The sequence below is a fragment of the Hippopotamus amphibius genome, chromosome 7, assembly GCF_030028045.1.
Source record: "Hippopotamus amphibius kiboko isolate mHipAmp2 chromosome 7, mHipAmp2.hap2, whole genome shotgun sequence".
In the NCBI taxonomy this organism is placed as follows: Eukaryota; Metazoa; Chordata; class Mammalia; order Artiodactyla; family Hippopotamidae; genus Hippopotamus; species Hippopotamus amphibius.
This window is the reverse complement of record NC_080192.1, coordinates 141,115,643-141,131,371: the sequence shown is the minus strand read 5'-3', so window position 1 is coordinate 141,131,371 and position 15,729 is coordinate 141,115,643. Positions and strand designations below refer to the sequence as shown.

The 15,729-nt window shown below is 34.6% G+C and overlaps 1 protein-coding gene across 1 annotated transcript in view; it reads right to left on the bottom strand.

Moving 5' to 3' along the window:
* ROCK2 (Rho associated coiled-coil containing protein kinase 2) overlaps positions 1–15,729 on the bottom strand; it is a 137,448-nt gene that overhangs the window by 101,986 nt on the left and 19,733 nt on the right. The window lies entirely within an intron of this gene.

Here is a 15,729-nt window from a genome sequence, read left to right as displayed (position 1 = left end):
ATGTGTTCAAGATGCAGAATTTCAGCAGAGAACCAGAAATTTTATTAAATAATCAAACGAAAATTCTAAAACTGAAATTAAGAATTCAGTAGACAGATTAGACACAACTATGCCCTTTAGCGAATTGTGTAAAACCTTTAAAACATTTTTCTATTGATATTTGAGGTTGTATGGTGAATTTACACAAGCTCTTTATATTGAGAATATTACTGCATTATCTGCCTTTGGGGTATATTGTTATTTTTTAACTTTCTCTTTTAGTTGTGTTCACTTTCAGCAAATAAAAACTATAATTTTTTCTTTATGATTGCTTCATTATCAGTTATGTTTAGATCAGACAGGCATTTCACATAGCTTTATGCTGTTTATGGTTTTATATTTTATCTTTATCGCCAACCCATCTGACTATTTGGAATTTATTTTGGTGCGCATTATAAAGAGAGAAAATAATCTCATTTTTTCCCTCAAATACTTAACCAACTTTTTAAGGGAAGTTTTTCATTATAATCATAAACTTATATTTTGTTCTTACTGTAAAAATGTGTAACAGTAATTGAAATGTGGGAAATAACAAAAAATAAATTCTAGCCTTTTCCTAGAACCTGCATAAATATATAAACATGTATTTGTAAGAATATCCTTTGATACTTAGATGTAAGAAATCAAAAGTATACTACAAATGAGACTACAGTCCTTAAATGCAAGGAAAATGTCCTAAAAACTGAATTATTCTTTTATTAAAATTTCACTCATATTCTTATCCATAGGCAAAACCTATGAAGATGGATAATCCAATTATCTAAATTCAATTCATCAAACATTAATAACTATACATCATGTACAATGTTATAAGTTGGAAACGTAAATATAAGTAAAATAACTTTACTTATATCCTGTCTCATTGCAAAAAAAGATCTAAGGTAATTAAGGCATAGTCTTTAAACTCAAATAGCTTATATTCTAGTAAAAGACAAAAACTTATAGCAAATAATTACTATAAAAGGTAAAGATTTTCTTAAAAGGATTATATTCAAGTTACAGACATATCCCTGTAATCAGTGTTACAAAACGAAGAGCACCATTACACAGAATACTATGTCCAAATTGTATTCAATATTGTGGTGGACTTGTTTTTAAGTTTAAGAAAAAATTAACAATACCTAGGGAAATCCTTATGCCACCATGTTAAGAACAAATTGAATATGAAATACATTCTCAACAGCTTAAAATTTTTTTAAGATTTAATTAGCAAACTAGAAAAATAGCAAAGGAAAAAAAAAACCCAAAACATAGTTAGAGTAATTATCTCTGGGTGGTTCCAATTTTCTGTAATAATCACATATTACTCCTAGAATCAGGAATGTAATAAACACCTAAAAAATATATCCATAATATTTTCTGGCAAGGCATTTAACAAAGTCCTATCTGTTAACTACGCAACACTATATAATGACTTCTGAAAATGTCCTCAAAATACAGTGAGAAAACTTTCATCAAAATGTAGGAAGGCTTATATGTAGAGATGAATGATCTCACTTTTCTAAGCAACCTCTGCTACAAATTAGAACCAATAATTACATTATTAAATGACATATATCTAAAATAATAAGAATCACACTAGGTACCTTACTCAGGTCACAATCTGATTATCGGCATTTCAGATATTTAATAGATGTTCTATTTCTGTGCTGTCCAATATGGTAGCCCCTAGCCACATGTGACCACTGAACACGTGAAATAAGGCTAGTGCAACTGAGGAACTGAATTAATTAAGCCACATGTGGCTAGGGGCTACCATATTGGGCAGAGGCATATTTGAATACAATTCTATGGGAGCTCTCTTAAAAAAAACTACTCAATATAACTACCCTCAACTGGTAGCACTCAAACTCGAAAACTGGAAAAGTAGATAAGTATTGTAAACACGAAAGAAGAAACAACAAAGCAAAACCAGACTACATATATCCAGTATTAGAGGCTGGTAGAAGGGGAGGCGATGGAATTTACAAAGCATTTGTAAATATAATAATATCAATTTTAAACAACTTTCCTTGTTAAATTTATATCCATACTTCATCAACTACTAAAGAGAAAAATTATGCCAGATTTATAAAATAATAAAAGTAGCATTAAGAACTTCTACAACAGAGTGAACATGTGGCCAACTGAGAATCGCAAATTCTTCCATACTTTCTAATTCCCTGTACTTCAAAAAACGAAAGGCTCAACAAACTAAAAGGTTATACAAGCAAGGGCTTATTCTTGATAGTTCTGGCATCTGTCTCTTCCACCAGTGAATTTCTCTTTCAGGTGTGCAATCAGCCTTTATTTCACTTAAGAGATAAGTAAATCAAGTTCTAGAACACAAAGGCTTTAAAAATATTTTTCATAACAGATTACAAAAATTAAATTTCTTTAAGAAGTAAAAGCTTTATTTCATCATGTATTTTAAGTAATTCTTGGCACTCACGCTCCTAGGATGTGTGATGCGTTTGTCCTGTGGCTGCTATCATTGTCATTACTGAACAATAACATGAGGCTAAAACAAGGCAATGAAAACCAAAAATGCGTCAAAATTTCTCAACAAATTGAGAGACTAAGAATAAACTAGAAGAGTCAAGTTATATTCCTCAGATCTTAAGTACAGTAATTTAAGGCTAACCATGCCTAAAACTAAACCTGTAATTGATAAACAGCACTGAAATAGTTAATTAACTTAAAGGCAAAGGCTAGTTGAGACCTTCAGAATAATCATCTATGATATAAACCTACTAGTCGAGAGTTTATGGCAGTTTTCAACTTTGCAGATTCAGGAGAGTTTAACTTCTCATTCTTCATTAATAAACAAAAGAAACAGCGGCCTAAAACAATTAGTCACTTGTGCAGGGTACCCGCTAAGTAAAGAGATTAATTTACCAACCAGAAGTTGTCTCAAAAATAAAGATTTAAAGCAAAAGCGTTAGAAAAGGCATGGCTTACTGAAAAAAGTGTGATTTTTGAGTCAGACAGACTTGGAATATGAACTCTACAACTACTATCAAGTTACATAACTTCTCTAAACTTCAACAGTATCAGTCAACAAAGATAACACAACACTGCAGGACTGTTGTGAAAAAGACATGAAGGGAAGGAAATGATGTCTGTATAACTAAGACATACACATAAAAGGAACTCTAACAAAGAGTAACTGCTAATTTTTAAAACCTATTTTTAAAAAACCAAACCACCTGCCCTTTGCTACACATTTCTAAGCACCTTATTTCCTTGGCAATATTAAGGAAATAATGGGAACTCATCAGTTCAAATTAGGTTCAGCTGCAAGTGACAAAAAACTCTTCTCAGTGCCTTCCTGTCTGCCTCAAAACAGGGTCAATGGTTATCAGGGACCCAGGTTTCTCAGCTTTGTTACCATCAACCTCAATACACTGCTTCCACATCATGATGTGGAATAGGAAGCACTAACATCAACCATTAAAAACAACAAGAAAAGGATACATAAGCTCCCTGTAAGGATTATTCCAGGATGCTACTCACAAATCCCTTATGTTCACATTCTGTAAGCCTCAACTTACATGGCGAATGACACACTGAAACAAAAACTGCTAAAAATATACATATTTTTGACATATATATTTTTAACACATATATGTTAACATATACATAATGTGTGTATAGATGTGTGTTCACATAGAATAGTCTTTATTACATTCAGTTCAAACCAAGTAAATATTAGGGGTTTTCCCAGTACAGAAGTAGAATACAATAGATATTTGGGCCAGTAGGAGTCTCTGTCATAATTTACCCACTTTTTCAATATTCTTTACCACTACACCAAGTTCCTTCAATAGCACTCTCTCATAGTGCAATCACAATTAACTGGATTAGATCTCATCTTAAATAATTAACATTTAAAGAAAAACACCAACATTAGGATCCTTTGGTGATATAATAAGGATAACAACAGAAACAGTTCTGCCACGTGCCAGCACTGTGTGATAAACACTTTACATAAATTATGGCATATAATAAAATTTATTTCATACAGATCTTACCATAGTCTCATAATGGATTTTTATTTAACATTTAGGGGATTAAGTTAAAATATCTACAAACTTCACTTTTAGCCAACATGGAGTAATAGGGACTGGATTTTCCCACCCACCCCACCCCCCACCTAAACAACCAAGAAAAGCTGTGAAACAACAATTTTCAAGACACTGGATAAAAATGAAGCACAGTGATCCCTCAGAGGAAAGAAATGGTGAGCCCTAAGACAGCTGCAGTTTACCACCTAAAGACAATTTCCAGATGCCCAATTCTGGAGAAAGAACCTAGGCTGAGGCTAGCAGTCATCCTCGACTGAGGAGATGAGAGCAAGAATCCAGGGAGGCCAAGGCCATTTGAAGGGCAGAGTACCAGAAGAGGAGAGAGATGACAGAGCATAGAAAACAGCTCCTGTCATACTAGCCAGAGTGTAAAACCTTGTAATTCATGGCGTGTGAGGTAGATTACTCAAGAATTTTGCCTCCGTAGCATGGAAAAATTAGCCCTACATTAACCACTGCTCTTTACTTGCACAACAAAGCAAGACACAAAAGAATCAAGAAACACAACCACATCCTAGAACAAAGTTCAAGACTATTTACAGTAATACAGAAATAAATAGCACACAAAAAGGTAAAATTAGTAATAACTGACAATGAAAAGCTACCATGTAAAAGCCAAGGAGCAGGAAAATTCCACATAAAATAAGTACAAAAAAATCAATTGTTTAAGCTTACTACAGTAATCATTTCACAATATATGTAGGTCAAACCATTACACTGTATACCTTCAACAGTGATACGTCAATTATACCAATAAAACTCAAAAAACAGATGTCAAAGAAATCAATTAATACTGAGCCTATCTACAAAACAGAAACAAAGTTACAGATATAGAAAACAAACTTATGGTTACCAGGGGATGGGGGGGGCATAAATTGGGATTGACATACACACAACTACTATGTATAAAATAGGTAACTAATAAGGACCTACTGTACAGCACAGGGAACTCTACTCAATACTCTGTAATGGCCTATATGGGAAAAGAATCTTAAAAAAAAGCAGATATATGTATATACATAACCGATTCACTTTGCTGTACACCTGAAACTAACACAATGTAAATCAACTATACTCCAGTAAAAAAAATAAAAAAAAGTAAACTGATCAGGAAATGACACAGTGATATAAATAATAAACAAGAGCATTAAAACAGTTATGACTGCATTCATTATGTTCAAACAGCTACAAGATATAAAAAAGGAATAAAGTACTGATAGATGATACAACATGGATGAACCTTGAAAACATTATAAGTGAAATAAGCCGTACACAAAAAAACAAGCATTGTATGATTCCACTTACATGAGGTATCTAGAGTGGGCAGATTTATAGAGACAGAGAATATAACAGAGGTTGCCAGGTGCTGGTGATAAGGAGGGACAGGGAGTTATTACTGCCTAACAGTTACGGGTTTCCGTTTCAGGTGATGAAAAAGTTTTGGAAAGAGACTGTGGTGATGGTTGTACAACCCTTTAATGTACTTAGTGCCACTGAACCGTATATATACTTGCAAATGGTTAGAATGGCAAACTTCTTGTTATATCCATTTCACCACAATAAATAAAAAAGAGGTTCGGGGAAGACTGAAAATGTTAAGTAGAAGCATGTAATATATAAAAAGGACAAATCAAAAATCTAATGGTAAAAAATATCACGTGTGAGATGAAAAAATACAATGAACAGGACTAACAGGAGATTTAAAATTGCATAAGAAATGACAAGGGAACCTGAAGACACACCAATAGAAATTATTCAAAATGAGATGCAGAAGGGAAAAAAGACCAAAAAAAAAAAAAAAAAGAACAGACTCTCAGTAAGTTGTGGGTCAACATGAAATAACCTTAATATACATGTAATTGGAATCAGCAGAGAGGGAAAATGAAGAGAAAGGAAAAAAATACGTGAAGAAATTCTTGAAAGGCTTGAAATTCTCTATATTTGATGACAACCAAAAACTGTACGGGATCAAGAAGCTCAGCCAAGACAAAAACAAGAAACATAAAGAAAACTACAGCAAGCATATCATAATCAGAATGACTAAAACTCTTTAGAGAGAGGGGAAAAAATACCCAATACGTTATGAACAGAGGAATAACGCAAGTCAGAAGACAGGAGAACAATATTCCTAAAGTACCCAAACAAAAAACTATCAACCTAGAATACTATATACAGCAAAAAATCTCTCTCAAAAATTAAGATGTCACTAAATAAAAATGAAAATACAATTTATCAAAATTCATGGGGAGCAGGAAAAGCAGTATTTAAAGAGAAATTTATACCAATAAATGCAAATTTTGGTAAAGATCTAAATTCAATAACAAGCTTTCTTAGGAAAACTAGAGAAAGAAGAACAATTTAAGCTTACAAGCAGAAGGAAATAAATAAAAATTAAGAGAGGAACCTCACATTCACTAGGATAGCTACTATCAAAAAAAAAACAAAAACCACAAAACAAGTGTTGGCAAGCATGTGGAGAAACTGGAACTTTTCTTCACTGTTAGTAGGAACATAAAATGGGGCAGCCACTGTGGAAAACAGTATGGTGATTTCTCAAAAAAATAAAAATAGAATCATCATATGATGCAGCAATTCCTCTTCTGGGTATACACTGAAAAGAACTGAAAGCAGGGTCTCCGAGAGATATCTGTATATCCCTGTTCATAGCAGTATTATTCACAATAACCGAAAGGTGGAAGCAACCCAAGTGTCCATCTACAAATGAATGCATACACAAAATGTGGTATATACATACAACGTAATATTATTCAGCCTTGAAAAAGAAGGAAATTCTAACATATGCTACAACATGAATGAACCTTGAGAGCATTTTGCTAAGTGAAATAAACCAGTCACAAAAAGTACAGTTCTACTTATATAAGGTACCTAGAGTAGCCAAATTTATAGAGACAGAAAGTAGAAGGGTGGTTGCCAGGGGTTAAGGGGAGAAAATAGGGAGTTGTTTTTTAAAGGGTATGGAGTTTCAGTTTTGCAAGATGAAAAAAGTTCTGGATCTTGGTTACAAACCAATGTGAAGGTGCTTAACACTACTGAAACGTATACTTAGAAATGGTTAAAATGGTAGATTGTATGTTATGCATTTTTTTACCACAATAATAAATAAATAAACCTGGTATTTGTTGAAGGCTTAAAACATGCCTGTCACTATCTGCTTTTGATTACTTCATTTAAACTTAATAACTTTATAAAGGAAGTGTTGTTATTATCCTCCATTTTACTGAGAGGAAACGAAGTTTGAAGCTTAAGTAACTCATAAGAAGACACAGTAAAGAAACAGACCCAAATATGACTCCAGAGCCTGAGTCCTCAAATACTATGTTATACTGCCTTTGTTAAATGGCTATCACTTTCACAAAGGAAGTGCTATCAAAAGAAATGTTCATAATAAATATGGGGGGGGAGAGTTCCTGGCTAAAGCAATTTATGTGTTTTGATGATACAGCATGACAACTTTAAATTTAAAATTACATATACAATGGAACAATTCCATGTTTATATTCCAAACAATACTATTTCACTATATGTTGGTTGTTATGCAATAACACCTCTATAATACACACCACTAATATTTTTTAGTCACCTATATAAAAGGGCACTCATTTTGGTGGTCCTATAACATTTTACACACACAAACATACACAAGGGTATGACCAGGTCTTTTGATTTGTTTTTCCAATATCACTATTTTTTAACAACTTTCAACAATCTTTTCTTCAAAATTTTTGATTTTCTAAATAATTTAGACAGTACCAACTATTTTTATATTCAAAATAGTCAGTTACACATTTGTTCTCAATAGACAGTTTTAGTCAAATAGCCTAATATAGTATAATGAAAATGACATAGGTCGGAAAAAAAATCCCACTCAAAAAGGTTAAAACGTTTTTTATTTTTAAAAAATCTATGTTGTTTTTTAATTTTCCTCACTGAAAACACATTTTCTCTTGGAAGAAAAAAAAAAGATTTTAACCAAACTTCACAGAACTAAAGCTTATGGCCTGGATAAGAGCTTATTTTTCACTCATAGATATAATTTAATACAGCCAATCCAAAGGCCTACACACGTTCCCCCACTACCAGTTAAGGCAGAGGAAGATTATCCTCCCCATTCCTCCCAGTATACTGCAATCCTATTGTATGAGATGCCATGTAGCCCAACCAAAGACTCTGGAGCCATACTGCAGAATCCCAGCTCCCCTACTTAAAAGCAGTGTGCTCTGAGACAAGTTATTTATCCCCTCCTTCCTTCAGTGTCCTGTTCACTAAGATGGAGAAAATAACAGTATCTTTTTCATAGAGCTAGGGAGGACCAAATGAGTTAATACACATAAAACTGCCAGAGATAACATGTAGTAAGTGTCTGCTCTTCCTATTACCACCATCGCTATCCTCACTATCATTACCACCCTGCAATACGCAAATTAGGTCCATTTTCCTTCATAATGTTTTCCTACTGTTTCCAAACTCTGGTGACTGCTACTTTCCCTTAATTTATGGTGTTCACTGTTCGCTGCTCAAATAGCAAATAAGGCACTATTTTATATCACTGCATTTACTGCTCTTCATCATTTAACTTTCATTTGACAGTAAGCTTTATCTTCCCAAATAATCTATAATTTCTTAGGAAGTACCTGGACTATGTCTCAAGCATTATTTTCTATGAGATAGAAAAAAATTTTTAATTGCTAATTTTATTATTATAGGATACCACAGTTGTGAAGAGCTCCTTTCCTCTTTCCTGAGTTATGCATTCCATTTCCTCCCTAAAATGGTCAGTGAACAATATCTACACTAACACTAGTAGGTTTTAAAAATATTGTAATTTAATCATTATCACCTCTAATTTTGCTATCCAAACATAAATAAAAGATAGAAGCTTCCATCACCTCCTTTATTTTAAAAGACCTCATTACCATTTTCATTTGTATCCCAGACAGACCTATAAGAGAAAATTTAAGGCTATCTCAATTGAAATGTACTACTTAGCTACCCTGAAGTCTGAGAGCAAACCAGTTTGAGAAAGAGCAACAGTAGTCCTCCTTACAGTAATTCTCTGCAACCTGGGAGATAATGCTGCTCATCACCAGTAATGAAAAAAAAGGTCAGCGCCAACAAGAGAAAACTAGATGGATGAAAGTCCAGGATTCACGTTGCAGCTCCATCATCTCAACATTTATTAATATGCAGAATTCCACACATATCCATATTCAAGTGTTCCGCAAAAATGCTTAAAAGATGTATAAATAAAAAGTGATCATTAGATAATTTACTGTTCTGGAACTGTCCATCACATTGTAGCCCTCCATTAAGTGTAGATTATACAGAATTAAATGTTCTCTCCACCTACAAACATTAAAAAGAAAAAACCCAAACCAAACAAACAAAAACACCAAACCAAAACAAACAAAACTCACTACTCCCTTTTGGAAGAGATCAACCTGAACCTAAGGGGATTTTAGAGTGAATAAGTTAACAGTCACCGATTTTTAAAATACTCTGAAATTTGAAATTCTTTTAATGTTAAAACATTTAATATTTTTTCTAAGATATCTATCCAGCTTGTCTAAAAATAACAGCTACCAATTTCTCATACAGAGTTTGAAGTTTTACTTAAGAACACAATCTTATTGCTCTAAAGACAGATTCCTTCCCAGTTCTACTACTTATTACCTGCATTTCTTTGAACAAATTACTTAAACCTCGCCAAACCTCAGTTTCCTCCCCATTCAGAAAAATATGAAGAATAACATCTGCCCACAATTTCAGATTGTTACATCAAATGAGACATCATACAAAGGTGCTCAGTAAAATATCGAATCTAAAAACTACTAAATCTTTTAGCTACAGAATAAGGCAAACCTTTACTGAAAGAATTGGTGAGATTATACTAACAGATAATATGCTACTCAGGCTTTTTGACTTTAAAATGACTTTAATACAGACAGGTAACAGATTTTTCATTGTTTGCAAAAAGCAAGCAACTAACTCTGTTCTACCTAGAAGGGATCATAATTTTTTAGAAATATTTGAAACTGTATTTGAATTTATAAGTATTTCTAAAGACAATTATTTTTAAAGAACATGTCATTTTGATGCCACTGGAAAAATGAAACAGAACTCTAACAAATTAATAAAGCACTTCAGAACAATGCTTCGCACACAGCAAAAACTACATGCCTTGCTAACATTATTATACTGTTATTATTATTAATTATAATCATCATTATTATTATTGCTACTGACAATAACTTCAATGATACATGATTTTTATTTTATTTTATTTTTTATTTTTTTATTTTTTTTAATTGGAATATAATTGCTTTACACTCTTGTACCAGTTTTTGAGGTACACCAAGGTCAATCATCTGTATTTATACACATATCCCCGTATCCCCTCCCTCCCTCAACTCCCCCCCACACTCCCCGTTCCAGTCCTCCAAGGCATCATCCATCATCAAGCTGAACTCCCTTTGTTATACAGCAACTTCCCACTGGCTATCTATTTTACAGTTGGTAGTATATATATGTCTATGCTACTCTCTCACTTGGTCTCAGCTTCCGCTTCACCCCCCGCCCTCCCAAACCTCAAGATCTCCAGTCCATTCTCTGCATCTGCGTCCTTATTCTTGTCTTGTCACTGAGTTCATCAAGTACCCTTTTTAGATTTCATATATATGAGTTAGCATACAATATCTGTCTTTCTCTTTCTGACTTACTTCACTCTGTATGACAGACTCTAGGTCTATCCACCTCATTACATATAGCTCCATCTCATTCCTTTTTATAGCTGAGTAATATTCCATTGTATATATATGCCACATCTTCTGTATCCATTCATTTGTTGATGGGCATTTCGGTTGCTTCCATGTCCTGGCTATTGTAAAGAGTGCTGCAATAAACATCATGGTACATGTTTCTTTTGGGATTATGGTTTTCTCTGGGTATATGCCCAGGAGTGGGATTACTGGATCATATCGTAGTTCTATTTGTAGTTTTTTAAGGAACCTCCAAATTGTTTTCCATAGTGGTTGTATCAACTTACAGTCCCACCAACAGTGCAGAAGAGTTCCCTTTTCTCCACACCCTCTCCAACATTTGTTGTTTCCAGATTTTGTGATGATGGCCATTCTGATTGGTGTGAGGTGATACCTCATTGTGGCTCTGACTTGCATTTCTCTGATGATGAGTGACGTTGAGCATCTTTTCATGTGTTTGTTGGCCATCTGTATGTCTTCTTTGGAGAAATGTCTATTTAGGTCTTCCGCCCATTTGTGGATTGGGTTATTTGCTTTTTTGGTATTAAGCTGCATGAGCTGCTTGTATATTTTGGAGGTTGATCCTTTGTCCGTTGTTTCGTAGGCAACTATTTTTTCCCATTCTGAGGGTTGCCTTCTTGTCTTGTTTATGGTTTCTTTCGCTGTGCAAAAGCTTTTAAGTTTCATGAGGTCCCATTTGCTTCTTCTTGATTTTATTTCCATGATTCTAGGAGGTGGGTCAAAAAGGATCTTGCTTTGATGGATGTCATAGAGTGTTCTGCATATGTTTGATACATGATTTTTAAAAGTCTCTATTCAATATGCTGTTTCAAGTACTTATCATTAAGAACTCATTTATCTATTTTTTCTAGTTTAAAGAAAGTGTTATGTCCAGCATTTATACTACCATTTTCCGTTAGCCATATTTTATATACACTTCTCATGACAGAAATGCTCACAAGAAGTATGAGTTCACAGTAGTAACCTCTACCTGGAACACTTCTCTAAGGAAATCCTCTTTTGAGTTCTATAACCCAGCTGTCCACTATAATTAACATAACTAGGTCACTTTCTGAAAAAAACCACTGTAAATACAAATTTGTCCACTCCATTCAGAATCAGAGTTCAAACCAAACTAAGTACAATGGGGCAGAAGTAATTCCACATGCTGCATTTCAGTAATATTTGCAGAGTTAGTGTTTTCATTCTAAGCAAAGGGATCTGCATATTAAAAAAAAAAATCCTTGGAGATGGGAAGGAAGTTTCTAATGAAGTTATTTAATATGGGTAGAATTTGGGAGGAAGGGAAGGAGTGACATGAAATAGGCTTACAAAAGTCAGCTTAAGTCAGATCATTAACAATCTTGTAACAAATAATGAGCCTTTCCCTGAATGAATGGGAAATTAGTCATTTAAGTACTTTAAATTTGGGGATAACATGATTAGATTTATATCCTATAATAAGCAGTTTGGCTGGAGAGTAGAAAAAGAAGGCTAGAAATGCTGGAAGAAAGAACACTAAGGAAGAGAATACCATAACAATCTAGAAAAAACATGACAACTTGAAATAAGAAAGTAGCAGTAGGATGGGAGAGAAGTGAATGATTTTTAGTAGATAACACTGACAGGATCTGGCGACTGACTGAATGTGAGATTAAGGATGCAGTTACCCAGATTTCTGGCTTGACCCAAGCTAGGATAGTGGAAACAATCATTCATTCCTGATTAAAGAAAATGAAGATATGAGAGCAAAGAGAGAAAAAGAATATAACTGGAGATATGTTGATCTTGAAGTGTCTATGGTATCCAAATGGAGATGCCTAGTAGGTGGCTGGAAGTATGAATCTCAACAGGCAAGTTTTCACATGGAAAAACAGAAGTCAGCAACATACAAATGATAAAAAGAAAGTCCTAAAACTGATACAAGCTTAAGAAGACAAAGAACGCATTAAAAGAGAGGAGGGGTTTCTATTCCAGAGGAAAAAGAGGCAGCAAAGGATCCTGAGAAGAAACTAGAGATGCTCTGAGTAACTCACAGAAATCAAGAGAAGACAGTAATTCAAGAAGTGTTAAGTACTACTGAACATTCAATAAAATGACAGCTTTAGCAACAAGAAAGTCAGCATGACCTTGAAGTGAGTAGTGTTAGCTGAGTGATGAGAGAGGACAGACAGCAGTGTACTGAGTGAATAGGAAAGAAGTCTGGGGCTTTGTTTTGCTGGGGAGGGAGCAGGAGGTAGAAAGAACTGAGATTTCTTTCTAGAAGTAATTTGGTTATTTGCTTTGTTTTAGGTGAGATATTAGAACAACTCTAGCAAGATGAGAAAGAATCAGAATTAAGATAAAAAGACAAAATACAGTTAATCAGCAGGAAGGAGAGAATGAGATCCAAAGCACAGCTGGCGAATCAGGCTGAGGCAGAATGATGGTCGTTTCATCCACTGAAACAGAAGGAAAAGGAAGAACAAATGGTACAGAGGAGATAAACCGATGAGTAAAGTAACAGGAAATTTAAGGGATCTCCTTTTGATGGCTCCTATTTTCTCATGAAGTAGGAAGACCATCTGTGGCAAATACTTTGTTTCTTAGGTTTAAAGAAAGAAAAAAAAATGTTTAAAATAGCCCCTATGAAGAATGAAAGAACTGCTCTGCAGCCTTGACAGCTCTTACAGGCACTGTAGACCATGAACTCCTAGCACCACTAATAGGGGTAGTCTGTGATTTTTCTCCATCGGTATTTGACAAACACCTTTTGTGTAAGCCACAGAGACAAAATGACCCAAAATCCAGGTTTTACCAGATGCATATGATAGAAATTCAACAGAGCAAGGAAACTGAAAAGTCTAGCAAGAGTTTTAAAGTGATGGACAATGGATTTTTGCCTGCTTATAAAGGAAGCATCTGGTGGCGAGAGGTGTCAAGAAACTGTAGATCTCAAAAGCATCGAGTATGTTTAGTAAAAGGATGTGGGATTAGTGTCAGGAGCAAGATTTTTAATTAACGATCTCAAAGGTGAAGCTGATTTCAGGTAATGGTAAGGTCCAGAGTAGCTTCACGGGAATTAAGTAAATGAATTAAGTGAAGATAAAGACGATGAGAGATGAGGAAACTGTGTGAAGCCAGGGCCCTGGGTACTCTGTTCACATAAACACTAAATTCATCTGGAATGGTGCCACAACCTTGCAGGAGAAGAAAGATTGTAAGCCAGAAGCCTGTGTCTTCAATAAGCAAGAGAAGATGTATACTCCAACTACACAAGACTCAACAACAGGAATTTTACCAGGAAGGTTTTAGAGGCACCGCAGTGCAATGAAGGAAACCCCATCCTACCCTTTCCTACACTGAGATATGTAGAGAGTAAAAGAAGGTACAAGTTCCAGAAAAGAGGGCTTTCACTCCAGAGAAAGACAGGTGTTATTTAAACAAATATAAAAGTAACATTCAAGAAACAATTTGAAGATGCAAGTGATTATGTTAACCTTAGAAGAAGGGTAAGAAAGTTTTTAAAAAGGAGGGGCAGAGAGTAGGCAGGGGAACAAGAGTGAGAAGAGACGCATGTCTATACGGGCTCATATCTTTGGGCAGGAAAAGGCAACAATGAAATGAGATTTGGTGGGGTCACTTCACGGGAAGGTAGCTAAAAGGACAGGTTTCAAGAGTTCTCTGAAAGAAAAGACATCAGGCCTCTCACGAGTCTGCCAGTGCCTGGAACAACTGCAACTAGAAAAGCCTGTTTCTAGTGTGTGAGAAGACTCAGACTTCTTTGGAAGGAGCCAAATGAAATTTGGCTGAACTGTATTGGCTTAAGGCTACATGCTAAGACCATCAGGCAAAAGCCTCATTGTTTAGGCTTGGTCTGTTAAAAACTAAGAAAACCACACCATCTATCTTAGTTATAGAAATCAACTTTGTCCTTGACCATAGATAACCCCCAGTGTGGAGCTTTGCTATTTTTAGCATAGATGCTATGTCACAACACCTAGTAGTGTGATCAAGAAATAAAAACATCTTATTAACCAAATAAGACATCCCTCCTTTAGACTTGATTTCTCGTTTGTAAAACGAGGGGGTTGAACTAGAACCACTATCATTAAGAGCCAACCCTCTCCGTCTCCCTCCAAGGAGGCAGCAAACCTTACATATAAACTACCAGCTGAGAGTCAGACTAACCATTTGATAAAGCTTCCTAAATACATACTAAGCGCTACAGGCTCTGTGCTAGATATTGAGAAGACATAAAAAAGAATACTACATAACTATATAAGGTGATGGATGTTAACTAAACTTACTATGGTAATCAGTCTGCAACATATGTAAGTCAAGACATTATGCTGTACATCCGAAACTTACACATGCTGTATGTCAACCACATGTCAATAAAAATGAAAGGAAAAAACAATTATCTTTAAAGCATTTGTGCCCATTACCATAAAAACTAGGTTTTACTCCTCATATTGCCAATAAACAGAGATATAAAAGTTAAAAACAAAATACTCCATGGTCACAACCTTGGAGGAACTCCTGGTCTGGCATATAATAAGCAAATAATTATAATACAATATGAGTAAAATCACTTACAACAGAGACATATACAAAGTATTACCTGAGCAAAGAAGAGGAATAAAGTCATTGCCTGGGGTTAGAGGAGGGGTAAGTAGGAATTAGAGAAGACCTCACAGAGAAAATAAATTTAAGGTGGATTTTAAACGAGAATTAAAACCCAGGAATGGTCAACAGCAGGCACTCAATCTCATTAGTAATCAAATATTGAAATACATATAAAAACAAAGTGTGATAATGAGTTTTTCACCTACCAGACAGGCAAAGTAACATAAAAGGCTGATGAT